Here is a 22,062-nt window from a genome sequence, read left to right as displayed (position 1 = left end):
TTAACTTTACTTATTACCATCACTGATTTTCATTTTACCTCTTTTTCGCTCTCAGCAACACCTTGGCTTTTTTCTACCTTTATGATACTTCTTGCTTCCCCTTTCTTCTTCTCTCATTTGCTCACTATGTTTCTTCTCTACTCTTACTTTTTTCCTCTTCTTCCTATGTTCTCTTTTTTCTCTGAGGCAGTCTTTCAATGGTTCAATCTGTCTTTATATCACTCATTTACTAATTTCTAATGTCTGTGCGTATTGTTTCTTGGAACGTTAAAGGTCTCCATTCTCCTATTAAGAGGCAAAAAATTCTTTCTCATTTAGCTAAGTTAAATGTTGACATTGCCTTCTTGCAAGAAACCCATTTGTCTGATATCGAAGCTGCTAAGCTCAAGAGGGGCTGGGTGGGCGATGTGTTTTCTGCTCCGGGCGATGGCAAGAGAAATGGTGTGGCTGTCTTAATTCGCAAATCCTTACCTCACTTGCTCTTGTCTACTGAGTCGGATCCTGAGGGTAGATGGTTGTACGTCAAACTTTCCTCGAATGGTATTCCCATCTCCCTTCTCAACATTTACGCTCCTACTGGTGGTGACCCTGCCTTCTGGCGCCCAATGGCCTCTCGTATTTCTGAATTTGCTGATGACAATTTTATTATGGGAGGTGATTGCAACCTACCCTTTGATCCCTTTTTAGATCGGCAATCCAAAGCATCTTTCATTCCTAATAAGTCTCACAAATTGTTTACTCAAGCAATTTCCCAGCACAAACTCATTGACGCCTGGCGTTTATGCAATCCCACTACTAAAGAGTTTACCTTTTACTCCCCTTCCCACCATTCACAATCCCGCATTGATTACATCTTCCTTTCCCATCACATTTCCCAATCCCTCACTTATGCCGATATTGGTCCCATATTATTCTCTGATCATGCTCCTGTTCTGGTTAACATCGACATCCTACCCAAATCCACTGGACCAAAACGTTGGCGATTCAACAATGCTCTGTTGCTCGACCCCAAATTCACCACTTCTTTTGCTGAGTTTACTGAAGAATTTTTCTCCACTAATGATACACCCACTTTACCCAAGCATGCTATTTGGGACGCTTTTAAGGCTACAGCCAGGGGGTTCATCATTGAGTATGTAGCCAGAAAGCGCAATTCTGCCCGCATGCAAGCAAACGATCTCCTCCTTACCATTAAAAAACTGGAACACTCCTTCTACACCTCTCATTCGCAGGAAAGTTTGACCTCTCTTATTAAGGCTAAGATGTTATTTAACAAACAATCTACTGATGATGCATCGCTGTATTTGCTGAAATCTAGTTCAAAATTTTATGGGGGTAAGAACAGAGCGGGGAAGATTTTAGCCAATTATTTAAAAGTTAAGCAACATAAATTGAATATTGAGTCTATATATGATGTTAATTCTGTTTTAAAGCACACAGATGCCGATATTTTAGAGGAATTTTCCCGCTTTTACTCCACGTTATACTCCTCTGAAACTCACCCTACTGCCCAATCTCTTGCCACCTTCTTTTCTACAATTAAGACACTTTCCAATTTTCCTGTTGACTTGTCCTCTCTTGAATTGCCTATTTCTAGCTCAGAACTACAGACTGCACTTCAATCACTCAAGAAGGATAAGGCCCCGGGTCCGGATGGACTTACCGTCGAATTTTATCTACATTTTTCCAATTACTATTACTCAGATTACACTCTCTTATTGATTCTTTTATACTCAGTGGCACTTCTTCTGGTACTTTTTCAGATGCTCACATGTGTATTATACCCAAAGAAGGTAAAGATGTTCAATATTGCAAAAAATATAGACCAATCTCCTTGGTCAATATTGATTACAAGTTATATGCTAAGTCTCTTGCCATAAGGTTAGACCCCTTTCTCCCTGATTTGTTAGGTCCAGAACAATCTGGATTCGTTAAAGGCCGTTTCATCACAGATAATACGCGGCTTTTGTTTAATGTCCTGTCCAGATCCTCACGTTTTACGGACTCACTAGCGGCAATTGCTTTGGACGCCGAAAAAGCATTTGATAGGGTAGAGTGGACCTTCCTTTTTGCTGCTCTCAGATGGTTTGGGTTCGGTCCTAATTTTATCTCTTTTGTTTCTTTTTTGTATTCTAGTCCCAGGGCGGCGGTTTGTGCTAATGGTTTAGTATCATCTTTCTTCAGCTTAGGTAGAGGTGTTCGCCAAGGTTGTCCCCTCTCCCCTTTCCTCTTCAACCTAGCCTCAGAACCCTTTCTTTCAAAACTTCGCCAAAACCCTCATTTGCACGGTTTCCAACTCTCACAGACCAACATCAAACTTGCCGCTTATGCGGATGATATCCTACTCTTTGTATCCAACCCTGCCATTTCTATTCCCACATTTCTATCTGAAGTTCATGATTACTCCCAAATTTCTGGATATAAGTTGAATAATGACAAGTGTGAAATCTTGCCCCTTACTAAATTCACCTTTAAACCTGACTTCGCTGCATCTAACTTTACCTGGAGTCCTTCGCATATTAAATACCTTGGTTTGTATATTACCCCTTCTCTTCCTGACACCGTCTCATTATGTCTTAATAAGTGCATCCAGAAATTGTCTGATCTTACCTCCAGATGGCACCCGCTTTACCTTTCCTGGTGGGGTCGTCTTGACACGATTAAAATGATGCTCTCCCCAATAGTTCTGTATACTATTTCCAACATTCCAGTGCCTATTCCAGCTAAGTTTTTTAGGAAAATTAATACCGTTCTCTCTTCCTTCCTCTGGTCCGCCAAAAAAGCACGCATGTCCTTGTGCAGGCTACGACTTCCCAAATCAGAGGGTGGGGTCGACTTTCCTGATTTCCCCACTTACCACAAAGCGTTTCTTCTGCGTCAAGCCTCCCTTTGGCTGCGGGATCCTGCTGAATCCTCCCCCTTATGGCTTGCTATTGAGCGCCTTTTGTTATCCCCCTTCACTTTTGCTGAGTACCTCTCGTTTTCTCGTAAGCCCCAGGTCATTTCCACTCCCATACATAAATTTACTACCAAACTTCTTCTTTCCGCTTCCCCAAGTTCCCCTTCTTCTGTCGCTGAATTTCTCAACACCACCATTTGGTATAATAATAATATTCTCATTAATCACAAATCCTTCTATTGGAAATCTTGGAGGCAGAAAGGCTTAATTTGGGTGTTCCATCTCTTTTCTGGTTCCGATTTCTTATCTTTCCCTGCTCTTAGCCAGAAGTTTGGTCTTCCTCGCTCCTTCTTCCGTAAGTACCTCGTACTCAAGACTGCAGTTCTGTCCGCCTATACCCAATTTTCTACCTTTCCTACTCATTCTGACCCTTCCAGCCCTACTCTGCGCTTACATTCCTTGTTATGTACACGTCCCACTGCCTCCTCAATCTACCACTCGATTCACAAAACTCTTGCACCTAGATCAAAATCCAAGGTAGAGGAACAATGGGAGTCTGATTTTGACGTCTCCTGGCCCACTTCTCTTTGGGATAAAGTTTGGACCAAACTTCGGAAGTCGTCTAGGGCTGCTTCTCTCACACAAACCCTCTTTTTCATCTACAACAGACTCCTCCTTTCTCCTCAAATGTTGAATAAGAGGTTTCCTCTAACACCTGACCTTTGCTGGTCTTGTTCGGCACCCAAGGCTTCCCTCTTTCACATGCTCTTTTCCTGTACTGCCACGCATGATTTTTGGAAACAAGTTTGGGTCCAAATCAATGCCATATTTCATACTGCATTCCCCTTCTCCTTTGTTAATATCTTCCTAGGCAGTCTCTCTCCCTGTTGGGCTAACACTGATTTTAATCTGCAAATTGTTGACCTATTGCTAGCTGTTGCATTTCAGCAAATCACTGTTAATTGGAAGAACTTTGCTAATATCTCTTTTAGAGCATGGTGGTACAATGTATGTCATAATCACAGACTAGATACTGTCCTTGTTTACCCCCTGAACTTGGCCAAGAAGCGACAGGAACTTTGGCTTCCTGTAACCCTGTACCTTGATGTTTGTGCCAAACGTTTGTTTCATTTGCCTCCCTCTCAGCAGGAGGTCTCTAAGCCCCCTTGAGTGACCTGCTTGTTCCTTTACACTTTTTATAATTCATTTACTACGCGTTACCTTCAATATTGCTTTTTGTTATTTAGCCTCAATTATCTGCTGTTTTTTTTTTTTTTTAGTCTCATGCTCATGTTTATTTTTGCAGTCATGTTCTACTGTGTAGCTCATATCGCTGTTATGCTTTAGGTTTTCTTCTGTATTGACACCTTTACTTTGTCTAATAAAATTCTTTGAAACTTAAAAAAAAAAAATGACTAAACGGTAAAATATGTTTGTGAATTCTTTTTTAGAATAATTAAAGGGGCACCTGACAACTACAGCATTGCATTATATTTAAAGAAATATTACATAAACTAACTACAAAGCTATTGACTTTGCGAAAGTGCCATCTAACGTCAATCTTATTTCTGCTTCGATTTGTGTTCCACAAGTTTAGATTTGCCATTGTTTTTTTTTAGGTCTGGCATGCTGGGTTACCTCGTTGCAAAAGACCTATTCAGGTCTTACCTAAAACTTACTGTAGGCTTAGATCCCACCTATTTCTTACAGTCTGTTCACTCTTATTCGTTGGCTTGCCTTTCTCTTCTTGTGTTTCTTTCCCCTGGGGCGTAGCCTTTTTACCCTCCTTTTCATTGGCCGTTACTCACTGCTTGGGAACTACAATCAATCAATCAATCAATCAATCAATCAATCAATCAATCAATCAATCACTGCATTTGTAAAGCGCGCTACATACCCGAGAGGGTCTCAAGGCGCTGGGGGGGGAGGGGGCTACTGGTCGAAGAGCCAGGTCTTGAGGAGTCTTCTGAAGGCCAGCAGGTCCTGGGTCTGTCGTAGGATGAGGGGGAGAGTGTTCCAGGTCTTGGCGGCGAGGTAGGAGAAGGATCTGCCGTCGGCGGTGGTTTTTCGGATGCGGGGGACTGTGGCGAGGGCGAGGTTGACTGAGCGGAAGCTTCGGGTGGGGGTGTGGAAGCTGAGTCGGTTGTTGAGGTAGGTGGGTCCGGTGTTGTGCAGTGCTTTGTGTGCGTGGATGAGGAGTTTGAAGGTGATCCTTTTGTTGACGGGGAGCCAGTGAAGGCCTCTCAGGTGGGGTGTGATGTGGCTGCGGCGGGGGTCGTCGAGGATGAGTCGGGCCGAGGCGTTCTGGATGCGTTGGAGTCGTCTCAGGAGCTTGTTTGTAGTTCCTGAGTAGAGTGCGTTCCCGTAGTCGAGTCTGTTGGTGATGAGGGCATGGGTGACGGTTTTTCTCGTGTCGAGGGGGAGCCATTTGAAGATCCTGTGGAGCATACGGAGGGTGTTGAAGCAGGATGCGGAGACGGCGTTGACTTGTCTGGTCATGGAGAGAGTGGAGTCGAGGATGACCCCCAGGTTGCGTGCGTGGTCCATGGGTTCCGGTGCTGTGCCTAGTGACGTCCCAGGCTGATGGGGTGGGTCCGAGAATGAGGACCTCCGTCTTGTCTGAGTTCAGCTTCAGTCTGCTGTCCTTCATCCAGTCGGCTACGGCCTTCTTTCCTCTGTGGAGGTTAGCTTTGGCGGTGTGGGGATCTTCGGTGAGGGATATGATCAGCTGGGTGTCGTCGGCGTAGGAGATGATGTTGAGGTTGTGTTGTCATGCGACGTGGGCGAGAGGAGCCATGTAGATATTGAACAGCGTCGGGCTGAGGGAGGATCCCTGTGGGATGCCGCAGATGATCTCGGTGGTTTTGGAGCGGAAGGGGGGGAGGCGGACGCTCTGGGTTCTGCCGGGGAGGAAGGATGTGGTCCAGACCAGGGCCTTCTCTTGGATGCCGGCGTCATGGAGGCGTGCTGATAGGGTGCAGTGGCAGACCGTGTCAAAGGCTGCTGATAGGTCCAGGAGGATGAGGGTGGCTGTTTCTCCTTTGTCCATCAGGGTCCGGATGTCGTCAGTGGCGGCGATGAGGGCGGTTTTGGTGCTGTGATTGCTGCGGAAACCGGATTGGGAAGGGTCCAGGATGTTGCTAACTTCGAGGTAGCGGTTCAGCTGTTTGTTGAGAATCTTCTCGGTCACTTTTGCCGGGAAAGGGAGCAGGGAGATGGGCCGGAAGTTTTTGAGGTCCTTGGGGTCCGCCTTGGGCTTCTTCAGAAGGGCGTTGATCTCGGCGTGCTTCCAGCTTTCTGGGAAGGTTGCTGTCTCGAAGGAACAGTTGATTGTTTTCCGGAGGTGGGGCGCGATGGTTGTGCTGGCTTTGTTGAAGACGTGGTGAGGGCAGGGGTCCGACGGGGATCCGGAGTGGATGGAGTTCATGGTTTTGATGGTGTCTTCGTCGCTGACGCTGGACCAGATGGTCAGGCGACTGGTGCGAGTGGTGGTCGCAGAGGTGGTGGACTTGGTGGTGGGTGCGGGCGGGTCGGAGTTGAAGCTGTCGTGGATGTCGGCGATCTTGCGGTGGAAGAAGGTGGCCAGGGAGTCGCATAGGTCTTGAGATGGCGGGATGTCGTTGGTGTTGGAGCTGGGGTTGGAGAGCTCTTTCACGATGCTGAAGAGCTCTTTGGTGTTGTGTGCGTTGTTGTCTAGGCGGTCCTTGAAGGCGGTCTTCTTGGCGGTCCTGATGAGTTGGTGGTGTCTGCAGGTGGCGCTCTTGAGGGCTGTGTGGTTGTCTGTTGTTCGGTCATGGAGCCATTTCTTCTCCAGCTTCCGACAGGTGTGCTTGGAGATCCGGAGGTCCTCGGTGAACCAGGCGGCTTTCTTGTTGGTGTGGTTGGTTGTAGAGGTCTTCAGAGGGGCGAGGGTGTTGGAGCAGTCGTTGATCCACTGTGTGAGGTTGGTCGCGGCGGTGTCTGGGTCGGTGGGTGGTCTCAGGGCGAGGGCGGTAGTCAGTTGGTCCTCGGTGACCTTGCCCCAGCAGCGGCGCGGTAGCTGTTGGGTGCGGTGGTGTGTGGTGGGTTTTCTGAAGGTGAAATGGACACATCTGTGGTCGGTCCAGTGTGGTTCGGTGGTGTGGTTGAAGGAGACGTGGGGGCTCGCGGAGAAAATGGGGTCGAGCGTGTGTCCAGCGGCGTGAGTAGGTGTCGTTACGAGCTGTTTGAGTCTGAGGTTGGCGAGGTTGTCGATCAGGGTGGTGGAGTTGGCGTTGTTGTTGTTCTCGAGGTGGAAGTTCAGGTCCCCGAGGAGGATGTAGTCCGTGGAAGCGAGGGTGTGGGTGCTGATGAGGTCGGCGATGGTGTCACTGAACTGTGGGCGGGGTCCGGGAGGTCTGTAGATGAGAGTTCCTCTGAGGGTGGTGTTGGGGTCGGTGTGGATCTGGAAGTGCATGTGCTCGGCGGTGGTGAGGGTGTCGTCGGTATTCGTTGAGATTTTGATGGAGTCTTTGTGGAGGATGGCGATTCCTCCTCCCACTCCGTTGGTGCGGTCTCTGCGGGAGATCTTGTAGCCCAGTGGGATGGCTATGGCGATGTCTGGTGCTGAGGTGGCGTTCAGCCAGGTCTCCGTCATGAAGGCGACGTCAGGGGCGGTGGAGTCTAGGAGGTCCCAGAGTTCGATGGCATGCTTGCGAGCGGAGCGGGTGTTGAGGAGGATGCAGAGGAGGTGTTTGGGTTCTCTGGCTGGTGGTGTGGAGGGTTGGATGCTGGTGAATCTGCAGTTCCGGCAGGTGAAAGGCCCCTGGGTGCATTTCGGGGTAGCCCGGTAGCAGGGGTGGTCTCGTCTGGTGTTGAGTGCGTGGAGGGTGCTTGCGTCGTAGTGCAGTCTGGCGTTGCGGGGGGTGCGGGGTCCAGGGGTTCTGGCGCTGGGTGCGGTCCAGGCGCGGACGGGCGCAGACGGGCTTGCCTTAGGCGCGCCCGCTGCACGCGGCCGCTTCGCGGCCTCCATATGAGGGCAGAGGGAGGGAGGAGCAGCTGGGAGGTGGGAGCGGGGCGGCCAATGGGGGTGAAGGGGGCGGGGCCGCAGGGGCTCAGCTTCAGGGGAAAAAATGGGAAAAAACGTCGGGAAAAGGACGGCGGGAGGGGGACAACAGGGCACAGGGGTCCAGAAAGCAAAAAACACTGGGGCACAGAATGAAACAACAAAGTGGCACAGAGTGCCAAGTGCAGGGGTACAGAAGTGAAAAAAGGGAGCGAACAGTCAGGTGGCAAAGGCAAACTACATGTCCTAGCATGTGTGGCTGTAGGATATACATGCTCCTGGTGTTTAAAGAAGCCTGAGTCATTATTTGTGCTTTCTTAATGCACAATGCGCATGGATAATGACTCCATATTAGATTGTGTTTTTTCATCCATTGGTTTGGATGTACACCGAGAGAGATATGAGACCATCTTTTGTGTTCACACGTTTACCTGGTGCCCTGCCAGCCAATAGGTCTCGCCTTTGGGGCCTTATAAGTATTTAGTTATGCAGCACAAAATCCTTGGTGCAACATCATCAACTGTTGCATGGCTAAACACTTATAAGGTCCCAAAGGCGAGACTTATTGGCTATGCCAATGCTTGTTCCCCTTCTCACTTGTCTCCCATGTCACTACTGAAGTTCACGTATCATGCAGGTTACCAATACTTAAGTGTTTGTAAAGTGAGTTAGAAGTGACTACAATTACCATGGTGATACACTCCTTTTGCCCCTTCTCACTTGTCTCCCATGTCACTACTGATGTTCAGTCATCCTGGACTGTGCCATGTACAGACAATGCTCCACTTAAATATACAGCTGAATACTTTGTCTGATGGTGTCCTGAACCCATCAACTCATAGTAATGGTGGCATCAGTAGCACCATAACAACGGTGTACCCCTAACATATGTCAGCCATGAAGGAAACTCATTATCAGTGCTAAGTCATCCCCTGACTTTGCACTACTCCCATGAGGAATGATGCTTTATATATATACATGATGTGAATATATATATATATATACATGATGTGAATATATATATATATATATATATATATATATATATATATATATATATATATATATATATATATATATATATATATATATATAGCCAATAAGTCTCGCCTTTGGGGCCTTATAAGTATTTAGTTATGCAGCACAAAATCCTTGGTGCAACATCATCAACTGTTGCATGGCTAAACACTTATAAGGTCCCAAAGGCGAGACTTATTGGCTATGCCAATGCTTTTTCCCCTTCTCACTTGTCTCCCATTTCACTACTGAAGTTCACGTATCATGCAGGTTACCAATACTTAAGTGTTTGTAAAGTGAGTTAGAAGTGACTACAACTACCATGGTGATACACTCCTTTTGCCCCTTCTCACTTGTCTCCCACGTCACTACTGATGTTCAGTCATCCTGGACTGTGCCATGTACAGACAATGCTCCACTTAGATATACAGCTGAATACTTTGTCTGATGGTGTCCTGAACCCATCAACTCATAGTAATGGTGGCATCTGTAGCACCATAACAACGGTGTACCCCTAACAAATGTCAGCCACGAAGGAAACTCATTATCAGTGCTAAGTCATCCCCTGACTTTGCACTACTCCCATGAGGAATGATGCTTTATATATATACATGATGTGAATATATATATATATATATATATATATATATATATATATATATATATATATATATATATATATATATATATATATATATATATATATATATATATATATATATATATATATATATATATATATATGTATATATACCAACTATCGTTACGGCGTTTTCACAAGAACGATGCCATGGCCACAAAATTTCATCTCAGCGTGCTTTTATTCCAACGGTCTTTGTCACTCTACGCGTTTCGGAGAACACCTCCTTGTTCACGAGTAAGAGCGTTAGTAAGACAACTTCATTTAAATTAATCATGTGACACCACAGTGATAAACAGTGAAAACAGATTCTCCATATGCATGGGTTTTTGAGCTAGGAAAACAGACTTTTTCGAAATAAAGACATTTTCGACAAAAAGTAAATATGTGCAGTAATTGCAAATAAAGATTCAAAAATAACCTGTTAAGGCAGTACAGTTACTCAGAAAATTTAAGCAACAGTGTAAGAGTAAATGTAAGTCTGACAGTAGCCCAATACTATCAAGGGCATACAAAATTTAAACATTTGCCACAACAGTTTTCCATATAAGGCATTTTCATGTGTTGATGCTTAGAAGACTTGATGTAAAGTATTCTCACAAAAGCAGTCAAGGAATACATATTTTAAACATTATCCTGTTCAGCACATCCGTTTAACACCAATGTAAAAATATATATATATGGTCCAGTCGAAGGCCGAGTGCCGAAACGCGTAGACCGTCTCTTGTGTGTGTGACGCCTTCTTTTCGTTTGGAATAAATATCATCTTGAGTGTCCTTCGTGGTGCTGTGATCCTTACCTGCGACGAACCTTCGAGAAACCGAGGGAGAAGCGAGAGGAATTTTGCGATATATATATATATATATATATATATATATATATATATATATATATATATGTATATATATGTATTCACTGAAAAAACCATAGGTTTCACACACGTTATAGTTAGGAATTAGCATTTAAAAAACCTTGCAAATTCACTTAAAAAACCATAGGTTTCACACATGTTATAGTTAGCTGGACATTTCACTCATAAAAAACCAATGAAATTCCCCCGTTATAGTTACTGCAGGCAACTATAACTCACGCGACCGTAATCCTCTGCTGATGCTAATACTGTATTTAGACACTTATTTACCCATGTCTTCTTCCATTAATCTTTAGCTATACATATATTACAAATATTTATTTTTCAGAAAGACACATATGTCATCAGTGATGTAATATCTGACGTCATCAGCAGAGGATTGCGGTCGCGTGAGTTATAGTTGCCTGCAGTAACTATAACGGGGGAATTTCATTGGTTTTTTATGAGTGAAATGTCCAGCTAACTATAACATGTGTGAAACCTATGGTTTTTTAAGTGAATTTGCAAGGTTTTTTAAATGCTAATTCCTAACTCTAACGTGTGTGAAACCTATGGTTTTTTCAGTGAATTTGTACGGTTTTTTAAATGCTAATTTATTTATGTATTATTTTTTTTATATATTTATTTGACAATAAACTACGTATTAAAATTTTTTTTTTTTTTTTTTTTTGGTTTTCACCCTGCGAATTATTATTTTTTTTTTGTAAAAAAAAATTTTTTTTTGTGTTTTTCAGGGTGCGCGCACTGTGCGCGCACCCCCGCGATTTTAAAAAAAAAAAAACATTTTTTTTGCCTTCGGGGTCCTTCAGGGACCCCCTGACAAAGGCTAGGGGGTCAGGAACTCTCTACCCTGCCCCCTTTTCACGTTCGCCACCTTCCTTTTTCACTCTCGCACTGAAAACAAACAAAATGGCGTCCGACACTTCCTGATTTCGACCGATTCGAACGTTGACTAACATGTAACCACCAATCAGAATTACGCTCGCGCACGTTAGGGTGCTCGCACGGTGCTCGCACGGTGCGCGCACCCTGCGCGCATATAGATATATATATGCTTTTAAATGCTATTTTCTCCGGAAATACTGAACAGATTTACACCAGACCTGCAAAATGCACTTCCTTGACCTTATGGCTACCTCTCTGCCAAATTTCAAGTAATTCTGTTCAGCCGTTCGGGCTGTAGCTGTGTCTAAAGGTCCTATGGAAAAATGCATGGGAAAAACGCGTTTTGGGACCCCCCTTTTATCTCAGCCCCCGCTTGACGAATCCCCCCGAGACTTTCAGGGTAGGAGCGGAGCATAGCGCCCCACCTATTTTGAAAAATTTGCGAGGATTCGTCGACCGGCGCCAAAGTTATTCAAAATAGAATGTTGCGGATTTCCTATGGAAACGTGGTCCTAACTATAACTACCTACTGGCGACCGCCAGTAGGTAATATGTGTGTGTGTGTTTATATTCACAGAAAAAACCATAGGTTTCAGGCACGTTATAGTTAGGAATTAGCATTTTAAAAAACCTGAGAAATTCACTGAAAAAACCATAGGTTTCAGGGGTGTTATAGTTAGCTGGACTTTTCACTTGTACAAAACCATTGAAATTCCCCAGTTATAGTTAGTTCAGCTAACTATAACTCGCGCGCCCGCAATGCACTGCTAATGACGTCACATATTACATCACTCATGACATGGTCAGTGACATCACTCATGACATCACTGATGACATCTCAAATGACATCACTGATGACATCACTGATGACATCATCCAGTGAATGTCTGTTTTTCTGAAAATTAAATATGTTTTATATATGTATATCTCAAGGTCGATGGAAGAATAAATGGGTATATAAGTGTCTAAATGGATGATTTGTTTTTGAAAAATTGATTGTGTAACTGACTGATTAAGTGTATCATAGTGAATACATGGCTTAGTGAGTAATGTTTAAATATGTAAATATCTGTATCAGTCTCTCACTTTGTGTATAAGTGGCTGCATGGTTTGGTGAGTAGCTACATGGGTGTCTATATAGGTTATTAGTTGGTTTTTTTAGTATCAGTCTGAGTGTCTGCATGGTTCGGTGGGGGGTATTACGTAGTGCATAGGTGCATGAATGAGTGACTCACTGTTTGTATGTGTTGAAGACAGCATGTGTGCAGGACTGTATGGGTGGATGAGTGTGTGTATGGGTGTGTTAGTGAGTGAATGACTGTCTCAATAGTGTCTTTATGAGTAACTACATATGTTTTAAACTAGTATATGTGACTATTGGTGTATATAAGTGAGTATATGTGAGAGTGAGAGATTGAAAGAGTTCCTGTATGAATAAGTATGTGTTTCTATAAGTGATTGTTTACAAGACTAAGTATGTGTAAGTTTCCGTAGAAGTAAGTGTGGTGGTGTGTGTATAACTGTATATGCAAGTAAATGTATGTTTGATTCTTTATTAGCATGAGTGACTATGTGTGTGAGTAACTCTATGGATGAGTGGCATTGTGTAACAGGATGTATAGGTATATGAGTACATATGATGAGTGAGTACATGTATGAGTGACTGTATAGGACTGTTGGTGAATGAGTGGATGTGTATGTGGATCTTAGAATTACTGAAGAGGTTGTTGTAACTGGTATTGGTATGTCAATTGTTTTGAAAATTTTAGTCTCTATTTTTGAATGTGTGTATCAAAGGTTTTATTAGGGTGAGAGGAGGTCTGCCACTCTATCACAAGGATGATGTCATCAGTGATGTCATCAGTGATGTCATTTGAGATGTCATCAGTGATGTCAAGAGTGATGTCACTGACCATGTCATGGGTGATGTAATATGTGACGTCATCAGCAGTGCATTGCGGGCGCGCGAGTTATAGTTAGCTGAACTAACTATAACGGGGGAATTTCAATAGTTTTGTACAAGTGAAAAATCCAGCTAACTATAACACCCCTGAAACCTATGTTTTTTTCAGTGAATTTCTGAGGTTTTTTTAAATGCTAATTCCTAACTATAACGTGCCTGAAACCTATGGTTTTTTCTGTGAATTTCAAAGGTTTTTTAAATGCTAATTTCTAACTATGCCTACAGAGATAGGACATGGGAAGAAAGAAGAAAAAATGCACAGAAAGAAAAAAAAGAAGTGCAGAAAGAAGCAACAGAAGTCCTCAAAGACGAAGAAAAGTGCAGGAAGAAGGATAACGTGCAGAAAGAACAAAAAGTAGAGCAGAAAGAATCCTTGTTGCAAAATCATCCTGTACCCTCAACTTTTTCAGACGGATTCTGCTGGTAACTGAGTCTGACTAACCACTCCTATGTTAAAAGACACTTAGAATACAGTGAAAACACCTACATACACTAGGGAACATTATGCGTTGGGGTCCCCCTGTGATTAGCATGACCTCCTCTGTAAGCCCCTAGTATATAATAGGGCAGGGGGATTAAAACTACCTCTTAAAACAGGCCAGAGGGCGTTTTTGCACACGTTAACTCAGGCCCTGTCCCCTCCCTTCACCACTGTGTAAACACGCCCTGTGTCCGTTTTTAGTTGGGAGATTAAGTTCATTTGAATCCTGAGGGTCCCTAGGGTCCAACTAGCCCACTAGGTACCCCAGTAAGTGCCACAGAGCTGTGTTGCAGAGAGGTGTAAAAAGTGGCACGGCCTGGACCACCTCTCTGCAATGGAGCTCAGTGGCGCTTACTGGAAGCACTTGGTGGGCTAGTTAGCCCCCAGGGGCCCTCAGTATTGAAGGGAAATTATATCCCCAATTTAAAATGTGCCATAGTGCGTGTTTGCACACGTCACCTCAGGCCCCGTCCCCTCCCTTCACGACTGTGTAAATGCGCCCTGTGGCTGTTCTAAGTTGAGAGATTAAGTCCCCTTGAATCCTAAGGGTCCCTAGGGTCAAACCAGACCACTAGGTACCTCCAGTAAGCGCCACAGAGCTGCGTTGCAGAGAGGTGTAAAAAGGGGCTTGGCCTCAGAACACCTGTCTGCAGCGCAGCTCCCTGGCGCATACTGGAGATGCCTGTTGGGCTAGTTGGCCCTCAGGGACCCTCAGTATTGAAGAGGAATTAATTCCCCAAATTACAACTGCCAGGGGGCGTGTTTGCAGAGTGCTGCAAAGAGGGGGCGTGGCCTCCGGCACGATGCCAGTCTTTTATTTATTTTAATTTTTTAAGAAGGGGGGCTGTGTGGTTCCCCTTCTTATTCTAATTTATTGGCCCTGATGACCCCATCCCCCAGGGCCTGTCTCCGAATTATATTTTTTTGACCCCAATCCCCAGGGCCGGCCACTGTTTTTTATTATTTTAAAAAAATATATATTTATAGACACACCTAGGACATGCTGGACAAACCGTACGTACCTATCACCATGACGATTTGAGTGATATTCATTAAAAGGCGACTATGCATACAATGAATCCACGTGGAATGTATTTACACCACTAGTGAAGCTCTGACATGTCTGATGCCCTACCGTGCCTAATCCCCCCGGTAGACACCCTTGTCGTTTATTTATACAAACATGGGTAGCTATTGACGGGCACATTTAATACACATGCACACCAAGCCATTCAAAGGGGATTCGACAAAAATTCGACCAAAACTATGTAAGAAACCCCCCTCACGGTTAATATAACACACATCCACTGCCGGATGTGTAATACTTTTTATTTTACTCTCTGGAAAGGGGACGAACATCACTTGAGAGTCACAGCGTGCTCCTGGCAGAGCCCAATGCTGTGTTACACCCACCATTGCCTGCCGAGTGCCACACACCTCTGCGTTGTATTCCACCAGCTAGTGCATATGCTATGACACTCTCTAGCCCATGTGCACTGTAACACCACCCCGTGAATATGTCATGCCACACTTGTCTTCGAACGGGTTATATTGCCCCATCTAACGTGCCTTCCTCGATGCCTATGTTATAACGCACAGTGCTATGCCGTACATATTACAATCTGGGATCCATATCTTTGTCACAGTGCATATGCAACGTTACACTCCCCAGCACATATTTTATATTACAACTTTAGAGACTAGTTAGGTTACACAACACTGCCCTGTGCATATTACACTCCAAGGCGCACATCGCATAGCACGCGCTAGTGCCTGTGCTATCTCGCGCTCTCCAATGAATCTGTCATTGCGCACAATGTATTGCATAATATATTTCACGCCCGGTTCATCTTATATCACACTTTTTGGTGCATAGTTTATACCATACACTATATCTAGTTTTCATTTTCAATCGTGCTCTCAGGACTATGTTCTATATAACACTGTGTTCACCTACCCTTTTCACGGGCATTACATTTTGCGATAGGGGGTGGAGGGTCAGGGGGTGTTTCTGCCAAGTGAGCCCGGAGTCACAGTCACAAACGTCCTCTTCTTCCTGAATAAAAGTGAGATTATGCTGCATACTTGTTCATATTTTAAGTAGTTCGCACAGACACACGTTTTAAAAACAATAAAGTTCCTAATACCCGCCTTCTCTGAACAGTTAGCTTGCTGCCCCATCCCCCTCCTCCCTATCCTCTGTTGTGTGAATCAATGGACTAGCCTCCTCCCTCCTGCCATGCGTGGTCTGATGTGCTGCCACTGCCCTCAATTTAGTATGATGTACCAGTCCCCTCCTCCTGCCCTCCATTGCCCAATTCTATGCCCCATCATTGACCTCCTGCTTAAACTCTGTGCTTAGCTTGCTGCCCCTATTCTCCTTCCCCCTGCCCTCCGATGTCTTTGTGCATGCCCCTGCTCCATCCTTTTTGCCCAACATGTTCCATGGACCTGCCACTCCTATCTACTCTGAGTGTTCTGTTGAGCTGCCACTCCCCTCCCACCTGCCTAGCATTGTCAGATGACTGTAACCTGTCCCTGCCACCTCCACCCTGCCTGTCCACATGCCATGCCCCTATCCTCTTCCTCCTGTCCTACATGGTCCATTGTACTGCCACACCCTTCTGCCCTCCCTGGTCTGTTGTGCTGCAACTGCTCCTCCTGCCTGCCCCGTGCGGTCTGTTGTGAGGCCCCTTCCCCTAAACTTTCTTGTCTGTGCACAGGTCCTGACCCTCCCTTCTATCCTCCATCGTCCTTTGTGCATGCCCCTGCACCCTCCTTCTTGCCCATCATAGCCATTGTGCTGCCACTAACCCTCCCACTTGCCATGCATGGTCTTATGTGCTGCCATGGCCCCTCCCACCTTCCCTCTGTGGTCAGTTAGCTGCCCCTGACCCCCTACCACCTTCCCTCCATGGTCTGTGTGTATGCAATCACAGTCTCACTGTTGCTCTTCATGGTGTGTCTTGCTTCTAGTGCCCATCCTGCCTGACCTCCATGGCTATCTTGCTGCTCCTGCCCTGCCCCCTTGCCCCCAGCCCTCTGTTTACATGTGCAGACCCCTACTCCCTCCCTCCTGGCTTGTCTGTTCCATTGTAATGCCCCTGATCCATCCCTCCTGCCCTTTATGGTCTGTTATGCTGCAGCTTTCTCTCCTGTCTGTCCATTATGGTCAGCTAGCTACCATTGCCTCTTGCCCTTCTGTTCTCTGTTGTCCATGTGCATGGTCCTGTCCCCTCCCTCTTGCTTTCTATGGATTGTTGTGCTGCACTCCCGTCCCGCATGCCCTGTGTGGTGTATTGTGCTGCTGCAAACCCTGATGCCTGCCCTGCAGGGTCAGCTTGGTGCACCTCTCCATGTCCCTCCTGTCCTCTGTTATCCAAGTCCATGTCCCTACCCCATTTCCTTCCATGATCCAATGTACCATACTTGCGAACATTTTGAACTTGGGGTATTGATTTTCCCCTTTGAGTTACATTGAAAAAGAGGAGATTGTAGACAGGAGACAGATCAAATAAAGCCCATTTGAGCTTAAAAACATTGGACGTTTCCTGGCTGAATCGGGTATGTTGGCATGTATGGTTGCACTACCATTGCCTCTTCCTTCTGCCCACAATGGTCTATTACATTGCCACAGCCTCTCTTGCAAGTCCTGTATTGTTGGTTTGTTGCCCCTGCCCCCCTTTCCACTGCCCTCCATAGTCTGTTGTGCTGCCACGGCCCTTCCTGCCTGCTCAGTGTGGTTAAATTGTTGCCTTTGCACCCTCCTACCTGCCTTCAATTTTCAGAGTCCGTGCCCCTGGCCTCTGCCTCTCAACAGTATCCTAATGAACAACTAGATTGCTAACATTCTATATTTATTACAAAAGTGTGGAACGCCTGACGTCATCTTGATGTAATCAAAACTGTAATACCTAGAGCATTTCCTTTAGAAATTACATACATGAGAGGGTCTTATTGGCATCAAAATTATGGTTAGTGCTCTAAAAGACTAAAATAAGGGCATATTTTCTGAGTTTTCAAATAGCGACAAAGCGCTTTTAAATTATTTGTTATCTTTATGTTTTTTTATCCAGTTGACCACTTGATTAAATGTTGCACTTAGGGAGAGGATGTGGTGTTACTTCTAGAACTGCAGACTTTGCAACTGGGGAACCAGGTTGGAGTTTCTGCTTCAGCTCGACATTCTGTGATTCTGGTCAAATCACTTAGTCTCCCCATGTCTACAACCAAAATGAATTTGTTCTTGTGTGATGTAACCAATGCTCATGTAAAGCACTCCAATACCTGACAAGTCTGCACTATATAACACTGCAAAAACACAAAATAATAAGTGTTTTGCACACTTCTGTCATTGGGCTATAGTTGGGCTACATCTGGGTGATTTTGGGCTACATTTGGGCTCTTTTGTCTCCGGTGGCCATCTTGGGAGATTTATTTGTTATGAAGTTTCCTAATTTCCTCATGTACTGCAGTCTCCTCAGTAGGAAATGCTTTCAGTTTTTTACTTTGATTCCATCATGAAGGTATTCAGATATGTCACACATTTGCCATAAATTCTGAATGTTAGCACTCTAGTTGCTCATTAGATCACTGTAGTAAAACTACTGTTCACCATGGAAGTCTGCTCCTGGTATTAAAAGTGCATGTTTCAGTCTGCATGTCAGAATTTTTTAATGAAATAGAAGAGGATTTGAGAAGTCACTCAAAATGTGCCCTCATTTTCTTTCTTCAGCATTAATCATAATTTCTATGGCAAAATGAACCCCCTCATTGTGTTCCTTTTTAAATTAAATGTTTTAAGTGTTACCAGTTTATTCCAATCAAGATGGCTTCAGGTGTGCCATACTTTTGTCATAATGAAGACAGTAAGCGCTCTAGTTGTTTTTAAGAACACTCTGGGACATTCTGTCATTGGGCTATACTTGGGCTACATCTGGGTGATATTTGGGCTACATTTGGGCTCTTTTGTCTCTGGTGGCCATCTTGGGAGACTTATTTGTTATGAAGTTTCCTAATTTCCTCATTTACTGCAGTCTCCTCAGTAGGAAATACTTTCAATTTTTACTTTGATTCCATCAAGAAGGCATTCAGATGTGTCACACATTTGCCATAAATTCAGAATGTTAGCACTCTTTTTGCTCATTAGATCACTGTAGTAAAGCTACTGCTCACCAGGGAAAACTGCTGCTGGTATTGAAAGTGCATGTTTCAGTCTGCATGTCAGAATTTTTTAATGAAATAAAAGAGGATTTCAGAAGTCAAAATGTGCCCTAGTTTTTCTTTCTGCAGCACTAATCATACATGTTATGGAAAAATGAACCCCCTCATTTTGTTCCTTTTTAAATTAAATGTTTTAAGAGTTACCACTTTAATCCAAGCAAGATGGCTTCAGGTGTGCCATACATTTATCATAAGTAGGACTGTTAGCGCTCTAGTTGTTCTTTGGAACACTCTGGGAAGCTGCAGTAGAACACAAAGGAATCAACTGACAGTCTCTGCCCTTGTTGGATGTACATGTTTTACTGAGAATGTCAGACTTCATTCTCACATGACTGAGAAAGATAATGTGAATTTACAGAAAATAAGCTCTCAGTTTAGCTTATAGATCACCTTCCAAACCTCTGTGGGAAAAGCATGAGACAATATTTTTCTCTCAATCATGATATCCCAGCAGAAGACTTTTTCACATGGTGAAATCACCTTAGAACATACCACAATTCCTAAAATGAGTATGGTACCATCAACAAATGATTTATAATGTAACTGAAGTCTTAAAACCTTCTATTAACGGCAATGCTTTTTAATGAGGTGCTATCATGTATATTGGTTCCAAGATGGCTGCCAACACTTCTTGGATGAAGTGCTGACAGCCAATCAGATCTCAGGATGAGATGTGTGGTTAGGCTCCGCCCACATATATATATGATTTTACTTTTTATTTTCTCAGGAACTACTGAACAGATTGACACCAGACCTGCAAAAGGCACTTCCCGGAGCTGAGGACTACCTCTCTGCCAAATTTCAAGTAATTCTGTTCAGCCGTTCGGGCTGTACCTTGGACTAAAGGTCCCTATGGAAAATTGCATGGGGAAAACGCGTTTTAGGACCCCCCTTTTTTCTCAGCCCCCGCTTGACGAATCCCCCCGAGACTTTCAGGGTAGGAGCGGAGCGGAGTGCCCCACCTATTTTGAAAATGTCGCGAGGATTCGTCAACCGGCGCCAAAGTTATTCCAAATAGAATGTTGCGGATTTCCTATGGAAACACAGTCCTAACTATAACTATTTACTGGTGACCGCCAGTAGATAATATATATACACACACATATATATACATATGAATATATATATATGTACATAAACATATAGATACATACATATATATGTGTGTTTGTGTGTGTGTATCTATATTATATATTCACAGAAAAAACCATAGGTTTCAGGCACGTTATAGTTAGGAATTTGCATTTAAAAAACCTCAGAAATTCACTGAAAAAACCATAGGTTTCAGGGGTGTTATAGTTAGCTGGACTTTTCACTTGTACAAAACCATTGAAATTCCCCCGTTATAGCTAGTTCAGCTAACTATAACTCGCGCGCCCGCAATGCACTGCTGATGACGTCACATATTACATCACTCATGACATGGTCAGTGACATCACTCATGACATCACTGATGACATCTCAAATGACATCACTGATGACATCACTGATGACATCATCCAGTGAATGTCTGTTTTTCTGAAAATTAAATATGTTTTATATATGTATATCTCAAGGTCGATGGAAGAATAAATGGGTATATAAGTGTCTAAATGGATGATTTGTTTTTGAAAAATTGATTGTGTAACTGACTGATTAAGTGTATCATAGTGGATACATGGCTTAGTGAGTAATGTTTAAATATGTAAATATCTGTATCAGTCTCTCACTTTGTGTATAAGTGGCTGCATGGGTTGGTGAGTAGCTACAAGGGTGTCTATATAGGTTATTAGTTGTTTTTTTGAGTATCAGTCTGAGTGTCTGCATGGTTCGTTGGGGGGTATTACGTAGTGCATAGGTGCATGAATGAGTGACTCACTCTTTGTATGTGTTGAAGATAGCATGTGTGCAGGACTGTATGGGTAGATGAGTGTGTGTATGGGTGTGTTAGTGAGTGAATGACTGTCTCAATAGTGTCTTTATGAGTAACTACATACGTTTTAAACTAGTATATGTGACTATTGGTGTATATAAGTGAGTATATGTGAGAGTGAGAGATTGAAAGAGTTCCTGTATGAATAAGTATGTGTTTCTATAAGTGATTGTTTAAAAGACTAAGTATGTGTAAGTTTCCGTAGAAGTAAGTGTGGTGGTGTGTGTATAACTGTATATGCAAATAAATGTATGTTTGATTCTTTATTAGCATGAGTGACTATGTGTGTGAGTAACTCTATGGATGAGTGGCATTGTGTAACAGGATGTATAGGTGTATGAGTACATATGATGAGTGAATACATGTATGAGTGACTGTATAGGACTGTTGGTGAATGAGTGGATGTGTATGTGGATCTTAGAATTACTGAAGAGGTTGTTGTAACTGGTATTGGTATGTCCATTGTTTTGAAAAGTTTAGTCTCTATTTTTGAATGTGTGTATCAAAGGTTATATTAGGGTGAGAGGAGGTCTGCCACTCTATCACAAGGATGATGTCATCAGTGATGTCATCAGTGAGGTCATTTGAGATGTCATCAGTGATGTCATGAGTGATGTCACTGACCATGTCATGAGTGATGTAATATGTGACGTCATCAGCAGTGCATTGCGGGCGCGCGAGTTATAGTTAGCTGAACTAACTATAACGGGGGAATTTCAATGGTTTTGTACAAGTGAAAAGTTTAGCTAACTATAACACCCCTGAAACCTATGGTTTTTTCAGTGAATTTCTGAGGTTTTTTAAATGCTAATTCCCAACTATAACGTGCCTGAAACCTATGTTTTTTTCTGTGAATTTCAAAGGTTTTTTAAATGCTAATTTCTAACTATGCCTACAGAGATGGGACGTGTGAAGAAAGAAGAAAAAATGCACAGAAAGAAAAAAAAGAAGTGCAGAAAGAAGCAACATAAGTCCTCAAAGACGAAGAAAAGTGCAGGAAGAAGGATAACGTGCAGAAAAAACAAAAAGAAGAGCAGAAAGAAGCCTTGTTGCAAAATCATCCTGTACCCTCAACTTTTTCAGACGGATACTGGTGGTAACTGAGTCTGACTAACCAGTCCTAGAGCCAGTGCTATGTTAAAAGACAC

The sequence above is a fragment of the Triturus cristatus genome, chromosome 4_1 (assembly GCF_964204655.1).
Source record: "Triturus cristatus chromosome 4_1, aTriCri1.1, whole genome shotgun sequence".
Taxonomy (NCBI): domain Eukaryota; kingdom Metazoa; phylum Chordata; class Amphibia; order Caudata; family Salamandridae; genus Triturus; species Triturus cristatus.
Note: the sequence above shows the minus strand (reverse complement) of the source record.